Source organism: Zootoca vivipara, chromosome 17 (assembly GCF_963506605.1).
Source record: "Zootoca vivipara chromosome 17, rZooViv1.1, whole genome shotgun sequence".
Lineage (NCBI taxonomy): Eukaryota > Metazoa > Chordata > Lepidosauria > Squamata > Lacertidae > Zootoca > Zootoca vivipara.
Window position 1 is genome coordinate 24,174,374 of NC_083292.1, and position 12,513 is coordinate 24,186,886.

The 12,513-nt window shown below is 43.9% G+C and overlaps 1 protein-coding gene across 7 annotated transcripts in view; it reads right to left on the reverse strand.

The window, feature by feature from the left end:
* The window catches only part of LOC118075668 (SLAM family member 9-like), a 61,239-nt gene that overhangs the window by 37,427 nt on the left and 11,299 nt on the right, over window positions 1–12,513 (reverse strand). The window lies entirely within an intron of this gene.

Sequence of the window (12,513 nt, forward strand, 5' to 3'; positions counted from 1 at the left end):
TCCCATCTGCCAAATGCTGACCAATTGGAACTGGCGAAGAAATTTAGCATGTGATGAGCAAGTTTATTCAGCAGTGACCAACAGGGTGGAAATGGGTGTGGATGCATTTCACAAATCTTAAAAGAATGTCCCTGTTTCCATGTTGGAGGCTGTGCACCCTGAGCAACATTAGGGAAGAAAGCAACGTTGTCAAGAAAGCAGAAATGGGGATTCGAACCGCCGACCTTCTGATCGGAAAGCCCTAGGCCTAGGCTCTGTGGTTTAACCCACAGCGCCACCCACGTCCCCGCACTCACATGTATTTGATGCATATCTCCAAGAGGACTGGAATCTTTTGCTGAAGTCCCTACATGTGTCCATTATGAACACATGTTTAGCCGTAACCTTATGCCCAAAGAAGTTCACACACCAGAGGAATAAAGAAAGGCTGATTTATTACTTGAAATGAAAGGGACAAGAGTATAGTGATGCTGCTTCCAGACAGCACAATTGCAACATCATCAGGCAGCAAATCACACAGCATACACACAATGATCTTGGGAGTAAAAAGGATCCCTAATTCTCCCCAAAGCCTAGAGAATGAGTGCAGCGATGTGTCACAGACCCACATTAAATAAAGCAAAGGAAGGGGTGATTTTGAAGGCTAATGCAACCAAAGCCAGGAATCTGTGCCTCCTCTTCTTTTAAGACCCTCAACCATCAGAAATCTCTCAGCCATTCCTTTGGTCTGTGTCCAATAATGTGTGGGGCTGCTCCTTGAGAGCGTAGCGTGAAAGGGAGGTCCCGTTGGAGCTTGTGAGCCACTGAATATTACAAATATGGGCTTAAGTATTATTTTGAGCCAATGTTGTTTACGGAGAAGAAAAAATGTCTTTTTGGAAGAGTGAGTGTCGTAACACCTTCATTCCTTCATATTATTGTTTATTTCCTACAAGTTCATGGCCATTTGCTATTCTGCTTACTTCACTGAAGTTTGAAGTTGAAAGGACATGACCATACTGAGAAATGATTGGTTGTCTGTATGTTTCCTGAATCGTGAGTTTACCTTTCGAGGAAGATTTTATTTTCTGTGCAGAACTCCAGTCTTTCCAGAGGAGATAATTAATCTTTGCTGGTATAGCACAGGATTAAGGTTCTCATCCTTATATTAAGTATTAGGAGGTCGGGAAGTTTTACCAATGCCTTCCAGGACACATTTAAGATAAAGACTTGTACCAGCCCCAATATAGTTCATCAAGGGGTACATTTTATATCAAGTTATGGCAACTTCGCTGATGCCATGATCCACAGCAATAACCCATCAAAAACAACTGAGATTAGGACGTACCATTACATCCAATTAATTTGGAATGCTTTTGAAGTTCGCCAACAGGCTTTTTAATTGATTGATCGAATTGATTACTTGGCTAAATGTTGTAGTCGGTAAATAAACAAGGCATGAGAGAGTCATGCTCAGCTGTCAGGAGGAAAGATTCCCTCAGAGGCCATTGCTTTTCTTCTAGGGAAAAAAGGTGCCCCTACTGTGTACCCTTGAGTACCCCCCTCAGAGGCCCAATGAGAACATGTGTGCCTTGCAGGAGGGGGGGGAGCAATGGAGTGAGCAGCATAGCTGCCAAGTTATCCCTTTTTTAAAGGGATTTTCCCTTATGCTGAATAGGCTTCCACGCGAGAAAAGGGAAAACTTGGCAGCTATGGTGAGCAGAGAACTAACTCTTGCATTTTATTTTCTCCTCACAACAACCCTGTGAGGTAGGTTAGCTGAGAGATCATGACTGATCCAATGTCACCTGGTGCACTGAGCCATGTTTCAGATCCAGTCCTCCCATGCAAAACCATGGATTCAAGCTATACAGCTGCAAATAAAACATTTTAAGTGTCTGTTTAAGTACAATATACAATGCGACACTAGATGGCGATGGTGAGCCTTATGGAAAACTCAATGTAAAAATTTTTTTTAAAGCATTTTCAGAACATTTTCCATATGTGTGTAGATTCCACCCATGCCTGACAAAGTTAAAAGGAGCCCAAGCGAATTGAACTCCGGTCGCTCCAGGAAAGCCATGACTGAGTTATAATTTTTTTGCAGGGAGGGGTGTACATCCTTTGGCCAGCAGAGTGGAGCACAAGCAAAAACCTTTTCACTTCGCTTTGGGATCTGTAGCATCACCTGCCGAGAAATTAAGAGGCACATTTCAATCTGGGATTCAAAGTCCACTTGATTAATCACATCTCTAAGTTGTTCAGTGCTTGAAGATGAAAAATGTCTGGTGGTCAGCAGCGCAGCATGTGTTGTCGGTGCCTGGGGGGGCCGGAGCGACCCCCCCCCAGCAGCCAAGTGGCACTGGCCTGCGTTGTCTGCCAGCCTATGCAGGAAAGAGCGTGGCCAGCTGACACAAACCTTGGCAGGAGAATCTCCCTGGCACCTGTGGAGAGGAGCCAATGTGGACTGGGATGAGCTGCCCCCCCCTTTGCATATCTCCCTCCATCCATTCCTGCTCACTTTGGGCCTGGGCTGCTGCTGCTGCTGCCACCATACAGGGAGTGCAGCAAGCCAAAGAAGGAGCTCGCCATGCAGCCATGTAGCACAGGGGCCAGCCTCTGTGTGGTCCAGACTGGAGACTGAACCCAGTCTTGGTTCTGGAGAACCTTCAGCCTTATAGGCTATGGATGGGAGGAGACGTTTTGTTCTTTTCTTATTTTAGGTAAAACTGCCTAATCCTCGCCTGTTTCAAGAGGTATTTTTGAAGTGGTGCATGCAGTTGGGTGAAACCTCCTACCTCTTTGCTTCTTCCACCACATGAGAACGCCAGCACAGACACTGATGGCAACTTTTTCCACTGTGAGAATGGCAGCCAATAGGTTTAAAGACATATTTTCGGAGCAAGGCTCTGTGGTTTAGATGCACATACAAAACAACAATATATGTTAGTTTCCAGACCCTAATGCCACATAAAACTGTAAAGGTAAAGGTAGCCTTGACCGTTAGGTCCAGTTGTGAACGACTCTGGGGTTGCGCGCTCATCTCGCTCTATAGGCCGAGGGAGCCGGCGTTTGTCCGCAGACAGTTTTTTCAAGTCATGTGGCCAGCATGACTAAGCTGCTTCTGGCGAACCAGAGCAGCACACAGAAATGCCGTTTACCTTCCTGCCGGAGCGGTACCTATTTATCTACTTGCACTTGATGTGCTTTCGAACTGCTAGGTGGGCAAGAGCAGGGACCGAGCAACGGGAGCTTACCCCGTTGCGGGGATTCAAACCGCCGACCTTCTGATTGGCAAGTCCTAGGCTCAGTGGTTTAGACCACAGCAGCACCCACATAGAACCATAGAAATGTAGACTTGGAAGGGATCCCAAGGATCATCCAGTCCAATCTCCTGCAATGCAGGAATCACAAGTAAAGAATCCATGACAGATGGCCATCCAATTTCTGCTTTAAAACCTCCAAGGAAGGAGAGTCCATCACCTTCTGAGGGAGTCCGTTCCAATGTTGAACAGCTTTTACTGTCAGAAACGTTACTGTTTTAACGTTTGGTTGGAATCTCATTTCTTGCAATCAAGTCCTATCCTCCAGTGCAGGAGAAAACAGGCTTGCCCTTCGGATATTTGAAGATGGCTATCATATCACCCCTCAGTCTTCTCTTATCCAGCCTAAACATACCCAACTCCCTCAACTGTTCCTCATAATCCTTGGTTTCCAGATTCTTTATCATCTTGGTCACCCTCCTCTGTGGACGTTCTAGCTTGTCAATATTCTCCTCCAATCATGGTGCCCAGAACTGGACACAGGACTCCAGGTGGGGTCTGACCAAGGGCTCGCCCATACGTCCCAGGGGAAAACCTGCTCTTTGCTGCTGAATTGGAACAAACGTCAACCAGGTTTCCCATGGATTGATGTTTGCTCTGATTCAGCTGTAAAGAGTGGGTTTTCCCAGGGAAAGTGGCAGGGCAAATGGAAAACCACTCAGACTCCTACCTAGAAAGCATGGGACAAGGGGGAAACTGCTCAGACATGTGCTTTTTAGACGCAGGACAAGCAAAGTGTGGATGAGCCCCAAGGCAGAATACAATGGTGGTATTACTCTGAACATTATACTTCTGTTGATGCAACCTAGAATTGCATTGTTGTTGTGGTTGTTGTTTGCTACTGCATCACACAGTTGACTCATCACACAGTTGACTCATGTTAAGTTTGTGCTCTGCAGGACCCCTAGATCCTGTTTACATGTGCTGCTGTCAAGCCAAGTTTCTTCTATCCTACGTTTGTGCATCTGATTATTAGAACCTTGGTTTTGTCCCTTTTGAAGTTCACTCTGTTTGTTTTGGTCCAGTTCTCCGTCATCTTGTGCTGCAAACAACCGTGAAATGTAAAGAATCACACATGGGGAAAATATCAAGATTGTTTGGGTCAGTGGGCTCTGAGCAAATTGTTGTTGTTTAGTCGTTTAGTCATGTCCGACTCTTCGTGACCCCATGGACCAGAGCACGCCAGGCACTCCTGTCTTGCACTGCCTCCCGCAGTTTGGTCAAACTCATGTTCGTAGCTTTGAGAACACTGTCCAACCATCTTGTCCTCTGTCGTCCCCTTCTCCTAGTGTCTCAATCTTTCCCAACATCAGGGTCTTTTCCAGGGAGTCTTCTCATGAGGTGGCCAAAGTATTGGAGCCTCAGCTTCAGGATCTGTCCTTCCAGTGAGCACTCAGGGCTGATTTCCTTCAGAATGGATGGGTTTGATCTTCTTGCAGTCCATGGGACTCTCAAGAGTCTCCTCCAGCACCATAATTCAAAAGCATCAATTATTTGGCAATCAGCCTTCTTTATGGTCCAGCTCTCACTTCCATACATCACTACTGGGAAAACCATAGCTTTAACTATACGGACCTTTGTAGGCAAGGTGATGTCTCTGCTTTTTAAGATGCTGTCTAGGTTTGTCAACAAACAACAAACAAACCTGAGCAAATTACTGTATGCAAAGACCTTTTCCAGGTCCTCAGTCCTCCTAGTCAGGTCATCTTCAAACAGGATCATCTCCTAGTCAGGTCATCTTCAAATGTGTCCAGAAGAGGGCAACCAAAATGGTCAAAGGCCTGGAATCGCCTTATGAGGAACGGCTTAGGGAGCTGGGTATGTTCAAATATATAAAATGATGTCATATAGAGGAGGGAGAAAGGTTGTTTTCTGCTGCTCCAGAGAAGCGGACACGGAGCAATGGATTCAAACTACAGGAAAGAAGATTCCACCTAAACATTAGGAAGAACTTCCTCACAGTAAGAGCTGTTCGGCACTGGAATTTGCTGCCAAGGAGTGTGGTTGTGTTTCCTTCTTTGGAGGTCTTTAAGCGGAGCTTGATGGCCATATGTCAGGAATGCTTTGATGGTGTTTCCTGCTTGGCAGGGGGTTGGACTGGATGGCCCTTGTGGTCTCTTGCAACTCTATGATTCTAGGATCGTAAGACTAGCTTAGACCCATGACTCTGCCTAGAAATGAGTGGTGGAGCACTGTCTTCCTAAGTAGCTTTAAAGAGAGAAAAATCTTACCACTGCCAGTTTCCTGTAAGGATATTACAAATGTTCTAATTCCTGAGAACAGTGACTTGTGCAAGTGGGAATTGAGAACAGTGATTAGTGAATTGTGGGCCAGCCGGGAACGCAATTCATCTAGCATGACCCATAACAAAAAACAAAATCTGGGACTACATAATAATCAGACAAGAAGAAATTCGGGACAGGATCAAGAAATGGATTTGAGAGATCTGATTCTGAGCTTGAGGGGGGATATAGGAGAAATGAGGAACGAATTTTCAGAAATGAAAAGTGATTTGAATGAGAAAGTGAAAAGCCTGGAGGAAAAATTTGATAAAATGGGGACAAAAACAGAAGAAAATGCCAAATCAATTTTAGAATTAGAGTCCCAAATGAAGGAAGTATTAGAAGAAAATAAAGAAATGAAAAAAGAGGTAGAGGATTTAAAAATTAAAGTACAGCAACTAGAGGAAGCATCCAAGAAATCAACTAAAGATTACAGAGAGCACAAAAAAGATAGTGAAAAACTAAGAAAGGACAATGAGGAGTTTAAAATTAAGCAAGAGGCAACATGGGATGCACTGTCAATCTTGCAGATGCAGAGCAAAGAGAGGATTCTCAGATTGAGAGGAATACCAGAAAAACAGGGAGAGGACGTAGAAAAATTAATAATACCACCACTGGCAAGTTGGATAGGAATAAGTGAGGAGGAACTGATAAACAACACAGAGAGTATATTCAGGGTCAACTCTAAGAAGGCAAAAGCTAATAAGTGGCCTGGAGATTGTTTAATCACAGTAACATCAAACAAAATTAAAAATTTTATGCTCAGAAATAGAAGGAGGAACCCACTGAAAATAGATGGAGAGGAAATAATAATACTAAAGGAAATCCCACCACGCATACTTAAAAAGAGAGAAAAATACCACTTCCTGGCAAAGGCCCTGACTGCAAAAGGAATATACTATAAGTGGGAAATTCCGGAAGGAATTACCTTTACCTTCAAAGGGATAAGAAAAAGAGTGGAAACAGTAGAAGATGCAGAAAGATTCCTGAGAACATATAAAAATGATTTTGTGGGCGATAGACAAACAGTAGAAAGGGTGCCCAGCCCTAAAACTTCAAGACAGAAACTCACAGAGCAGGAGAAAAGTGAAGAAAGTGACTAGAGGTAAGAAGCGAAGAAAGAATTCAGAACAAAGAAATTGAAGAGCCAAAGAAAGAAACCCAGTAGTTCATGTTTTAATTTTGGTTAAATAAAGATGATTTTAAAAATACTGACATGGAATGTGAACGGCTTAAATGACAAAAAGAAACGGAATAAAATAGAACATATACTTTGTAAACAAAAAAACGACATCGTGTGTCTACAGGAAACACACGTAAATAAAGAACACAAAAGAGTGTTGATTAATGCCAAATTAGGAGATGAATTCATTGCAGCAGACCAAACAAAAAAAAGAGGAGTGGTGATGTATGTAAAACCAACATTGGATCCCAAATTAATATATTCAGATGCAAATGGAAGAATAGTGATAGTTAAAATAACACATCAGGGGGAGGAGATAGTAATAATGGGACTGTACGCACCAAATGAGAAAAAAACAGCCTTTTACAAAAAAATAGAAGCAAAATTGATGGAATATATAGGAAAAAAATTGGTAGTTCTGGGAGACTTCAACGGGGTGGTAAACCCACAATTAGACAGATCAGGGAAAGCAAGAAGTCAGGGGAAGATACCAGTAGTTTTCACGAACTTAGCAGACAATCTGGATCTAATAGATTGTTGGAGATATAAGCATAGAGAGGAGAGGGACTACACCTTCTTCTCGGACGCAAAAAAAACAGCCAGCAGAATTGATGCTATCTGGATAACTAAAGATTTGATAACAAGAATTGAAGAAGCATCGATACTTCCTAAAACAATCTCGGATCATAATCCAGTTATGTTAAAATTGAAACCAAAATGGGTCTCTGGAATGAGGAGATGGAAATTAGATGAATCATTGCTAAATAATGGAAAAATAGTAGAGGAAGCAAAAAAAGAATTAGAAAGATATCTGGAAATAAATAGAGAGGGGTACGATAACATAAACATGATTTGGGACGCGGGAAAGGCAGTCATGCGGGGCTTTTTCATTAAACAAAGTATAGAGGAAAGGAAGGAAAAAAATAGAGAGAAGGAAAGGATTCTGGAGGAAATTAGGAAAAAAGAAAAGGAGATATTAAAGAAACCGAATCCAGAAAGTATTAGGAAAGAAATAATGCTCCTACAAAAAGAATATGAGAGGAAAATAGAACAGGAAATTGAAAAAAAGATAAGATGGTTTAGACAAAATAAATTTGAATTTGCAAATAAGCCCGGAAAATATCTTGCGTGGCAACTGAAAAAGAGAGAATTGGGAAAACAAATAAATAGAATAAGAGTGGGAGAGAAAACAATAGATGACCCCTTTTTAATAACTAAAAAGTTCGTGAAATTCTACGAAAACCTATACAAACCGGAGGTAGGAAAAGAAGAACAGATAGGAAAATATCTACAACAACATAAAATACCTGACATAAGAGAGGAGAAACTACAAAAATTAAATAACCCAATATCGGAAACTGAAATAATGAGAGCAATACAGAAATTAAAAACAGGCAAATCACCGGGCCCCGATGGTCTACCATCGGAATATTACAAAAAACTGGCAGAAATATTGACAACACCACTTAAGGAAATTATGAATAAAATCTTAGAAAGTGGCACAATGCCTGACTCTTGGTCAGAGGCGTATATTACTCTTATCCCCAAGCAAGGAGGAGATTTGGAACTGATGTCAAACTTCAGACCAATCTCGCTTCTAAACTGCGATTACAAAATTTTCGCAAACATACTTGCCAACAGATTAAAGGAGGCTTTACAGGAGGTTATACACCCAGATCAAGCAGGGTTCCTTCCAGGAAGATCAATAACAGACAACACAAGAAACATCGTGGACATAATAGAATTTCTGGAAGTTAACAACAAAAGAGAAGCAGAATTATTACTCCTGGATGCAGAAAAGGCATTTGATAATGTCTCGTGGCAGTACATAAAGAAACAACTAGAAATAATGAACATCGGGGAAAAGTTTAGAAAGGGAATAGGAGCCATATATAGCAAACAATCAGCGAGATTACTGGTTAATGGTAATGTGACAGAGAAAATCAAAATAGGCAAAGGAACAAGGCAGGGCTGTCCAGTATCACCCTTACTCTTTATTCTAGCGTTAGAGCCCCTTCTACAGGAAATTAGAAGTAAAGAAACTATATTAGGAATAAAAGTCGGGGAAAGGGTGTATAAGTTAAAAGCATTTGCCGAGGACCTGATCATAACAACTCAGGACCCCCAACAGAGTATACCAGTGGTGATGGAAACAGTTGTAAATTTTGGAAAACTAATGGGAATGAAAATAAATCTTCAAAAAACAAAAATGATAACCAAAAACTTAAGACAGGAAGAGAAAAAGAAACTACAGGAAAAAACAGGATTAGAAATAACAAACAAAGGAAAATATCTAGGAATTTGGATATCAAATAATAACTTAAATCTATATGAAGACAATTATAACCGAACATGGAAGGAGATAAAAAGAAATGTGGAAATGTGGAACAAACTGCACCTATCACTATGGGGGAGAATATCGGCAGTTAAGATGAACATCTTGCCAAAGATGATGTTCTTATTTCAAGTCATCCCAATATTAGGAGGATCTAAATGCTTCAAAGAGTGGAAAAGGGAGATAGCAAGATTTGTGTGGAATGGCAAGAAGCCTAGAATAAAGCACCAACTTTTGATAAGAAAATAAGAGGAGGATTTGCCCTGCCTGATCTAGAACTCTATCACGCAGCAGCAGGGTTAATCTGGCTGGGAGAATGGATTAAATTAGAAAGAACGGATATTTTAGATCTCGAAGGCCACGGCGCGAGGTTCGGATGTCACTCCTATTTAATATATGGGAAAATCAAAGCTCACAGGGGGTTTCTAAATCATATAGTAAGGAAATCCTTGTTTAATATTTGGACCAAATACAAAGGAATATTAGAACCAAAAATTCCACTCTGGACATCACCGCTAGAAGCAGTAGCGGTGAAAAGGAGAAATATGAGAAATGATTGGCTAACATATAGAGATGTATTAGAAATCAAAGAAGGAAAATTAGTGTTGAAAGAGCACGAGGAAATCAAAAAACATTTAACGGATTGGTTTCAATATTTTCAATTAAATCAAAAATTTAAAACGGACATAAAGGAAGGATTGGCAACTGAAACGTCAAAATTTGAAACAAATTTAATCAGGATTAAAAAGAAGAATATTTCCTTAGTATATGATTACCTCCTGGAGTGGGAAACAAAGGAAGCTGTGATGATTAAGTGGGCCCAGGACATCGGCCACAACATACAAATGGAACAATGGGAGAAAATGTGGGTTGATAATATGAAATTCACAGCATGCTATAGTCTGCAGGAGAACAATATGAAAGTATTCTATAGGTGGCACTATACTCCCAAAAAACTTGCAAAAATGTATGGAGGACCAAGTCCCCAATGCTGGCGTTGTAAAAAAGAAATTGGAACATATTACCACATGTGGTGGACTTGCCAGGAAATTAAAAGATATTGGAATAATATATACGAAGAAATCAAAAAACTATTTAAACAACCAATAAAAAAAAGGCCGGAAATATTCTTATTAAACATACTACCACCAGAAACTCCCAAAGAAACAAAATCCTTACTGCTGTATGCAATGACCGCGGCCAGGGTACTAGTAGCAAGAAAGTGGAAGAGTGAGATCTTACCCACTATATTGGAGTGGCAAACACTTATGCTATAATACGTACAACTGGCTAAACTCACTGACTCAGTAAGAGAACCATCAACACAAAAAGTATCCAAAGAGTGGAAGGTCTACAAAAAATACCTGTCAGAGGGCCTGGTATGGCTACTCTAGAGTAACGACTCCAGCATGGTCTTTTAAGGTTTTTATTAAGTGCTGATTATTTACAGTGTTCAGAGCAGTAAAAATGCATCCTTAAGGTGAGGTGTCTGAACTCCCGAATGGCGATTGGCGCGTTTTCTTCCAGCACCACAGCTTTGGCAGACCCAACCTCTTCCCCCTACGTTTGCGTCGCAATTCGGGAGTTGGGGGAATTGGCCTCCCCCCTGTGCGTCCTACTTCCTGTCCCACCTGCGGCCTGGGCTCCACAACCTTGCCTGAGCCTCGGACACCACTTCCTGACTCTCCGCTGGAGGCAGAGCTCTCCTTACTCTCTCCCGCGCTTGGGGATGGGCTGGAACTTAAGATGGGAGGGACTTCCCTGTATCCCTCGTCCCTCACATCCATCCCCCTCCCAGGCTCCTCTCCCCCCCTTCCTAGTGGCTCTCCGCTTGCTGGGGACGAGTGAAACCCCAAGAAGTCTGTGGCATCCGAGCCTGTGGGTGTAAAAATTTCCCCCCAATCCTGCGATCTTTCTCCTTCCCCCTGAGAAGACGGGAATCCCAAGAAGTCAGTGGCGTCAGAGCTGGTGGGAGTAAAAATGTTCTGCCAGTCCTCTCCTGCCTCTGACGTCGTTGACCTCGGTGAAACCCACACCTCTTCTTCCGTGTCCTCAAATTCCGCTTCCCATCTCCATGGAGAGCTGCTGCCTGCTATCCCTTCCTCCTGCCCCTCCCCCTCTCCCTCCCTTTCCATGTGCCAGGGCTTGGGCCTGTGGGGGAACAGGGCGTGGAACTCTTCCACTAAAAATTCCTCAGGTACTTCTGTGGCCGGTATCCACTCATTGTGGGACGGCGGAGTGTCCTCCCATGCTATCAGGTACTCCAGTCCTCTCACCCCTCTCCTTGAGTCTAAAATCTCAGTTGCCTCATTGAGCTGTCGGGCGTCTCCCGTCTCCCCCCCTCCCTCTGGAGGCTGATCGCTGTCCCTGAACCTGGTACTTTCCCTGTACGGCGACAGCAGCGATCTATGAAACACTGGGTGCACTCTCATGTCCTCCGGCAGTGCTAGCCTGAAGGCTACCGGGTTGACCTGTTGCGTGACCGTGAAGGGGCCCAGCCTCCTGGGTGCTAACTTCTTGCATCGCCCCCTGGTGGGAAGACCTTCCGAGGATAACCAAACCTTGTCCCCCACCCTGATGACCTCTCCCGGTCGCCTGTGGCGATCTGCCCCCTTCTTGTACGCTTCCTTGGCCCTCTCCAAGTGTTCTCTGAGCTGCTGGTGCACCGTCTCCAGGTCCTCTGCCCAATCCTCTGCCTGTGGGCCCTCTTCCTCCTCCTCCCCCTCCCTCTCCGGGAAAGATCTGAGGTCGCGCCCGTAGTTGGCCTTAAAGGGCGACACCCCTGTGGAGACGTGCACCGCATTGTTGTAGGCAAATTCTGCCAGTGGCAGGCGATCCACCCAGTCCGTTTGCCTCTGGCTGACGTAACATCTCAGGTACTGCTGCAGAATGGCGTTGACCCTCTCCGCCTGTCCATTGGTTTGCGGGTGCCTAGCCGTCGACAAGCTGACCTCCACCTGCAGGAGGTTCATGAGCCGCCGCCAGAACCTGGAAACAAATTGGCGGCCACGATCCGAAATAACCCTTAAAGGCAATCCATGCAGTCTGAATACGTGGTCAACAAACAGTTTGGCCGTCTCTTCTGCCGAGACCGCCCTGGCACACGGTATAAAATGGCACATTTTGGACATGAGGTCCACCACCACCAACACTGCGGTCTTGCCCCTGGACGACGGCAGGTCTGTGATGAAGTCCATGGACACTACTTCCCACGGCCTGTGCGGTGTGGCTAAGGGCTCCAGCAAACCAGCTGGTGGCGCTCTGACCACCTTTGCTCGCTGGCAGGTGTCACATCCCCTTACATAATCCCGAACATCCTCCCGCACCCCTGGCCACCAGAAGTGTCTCATGACTAGGTGAGTGGTTTTGTCCCTTCCAAAATGACCCGCCGTTGGGTTGTCGTGCATCTGC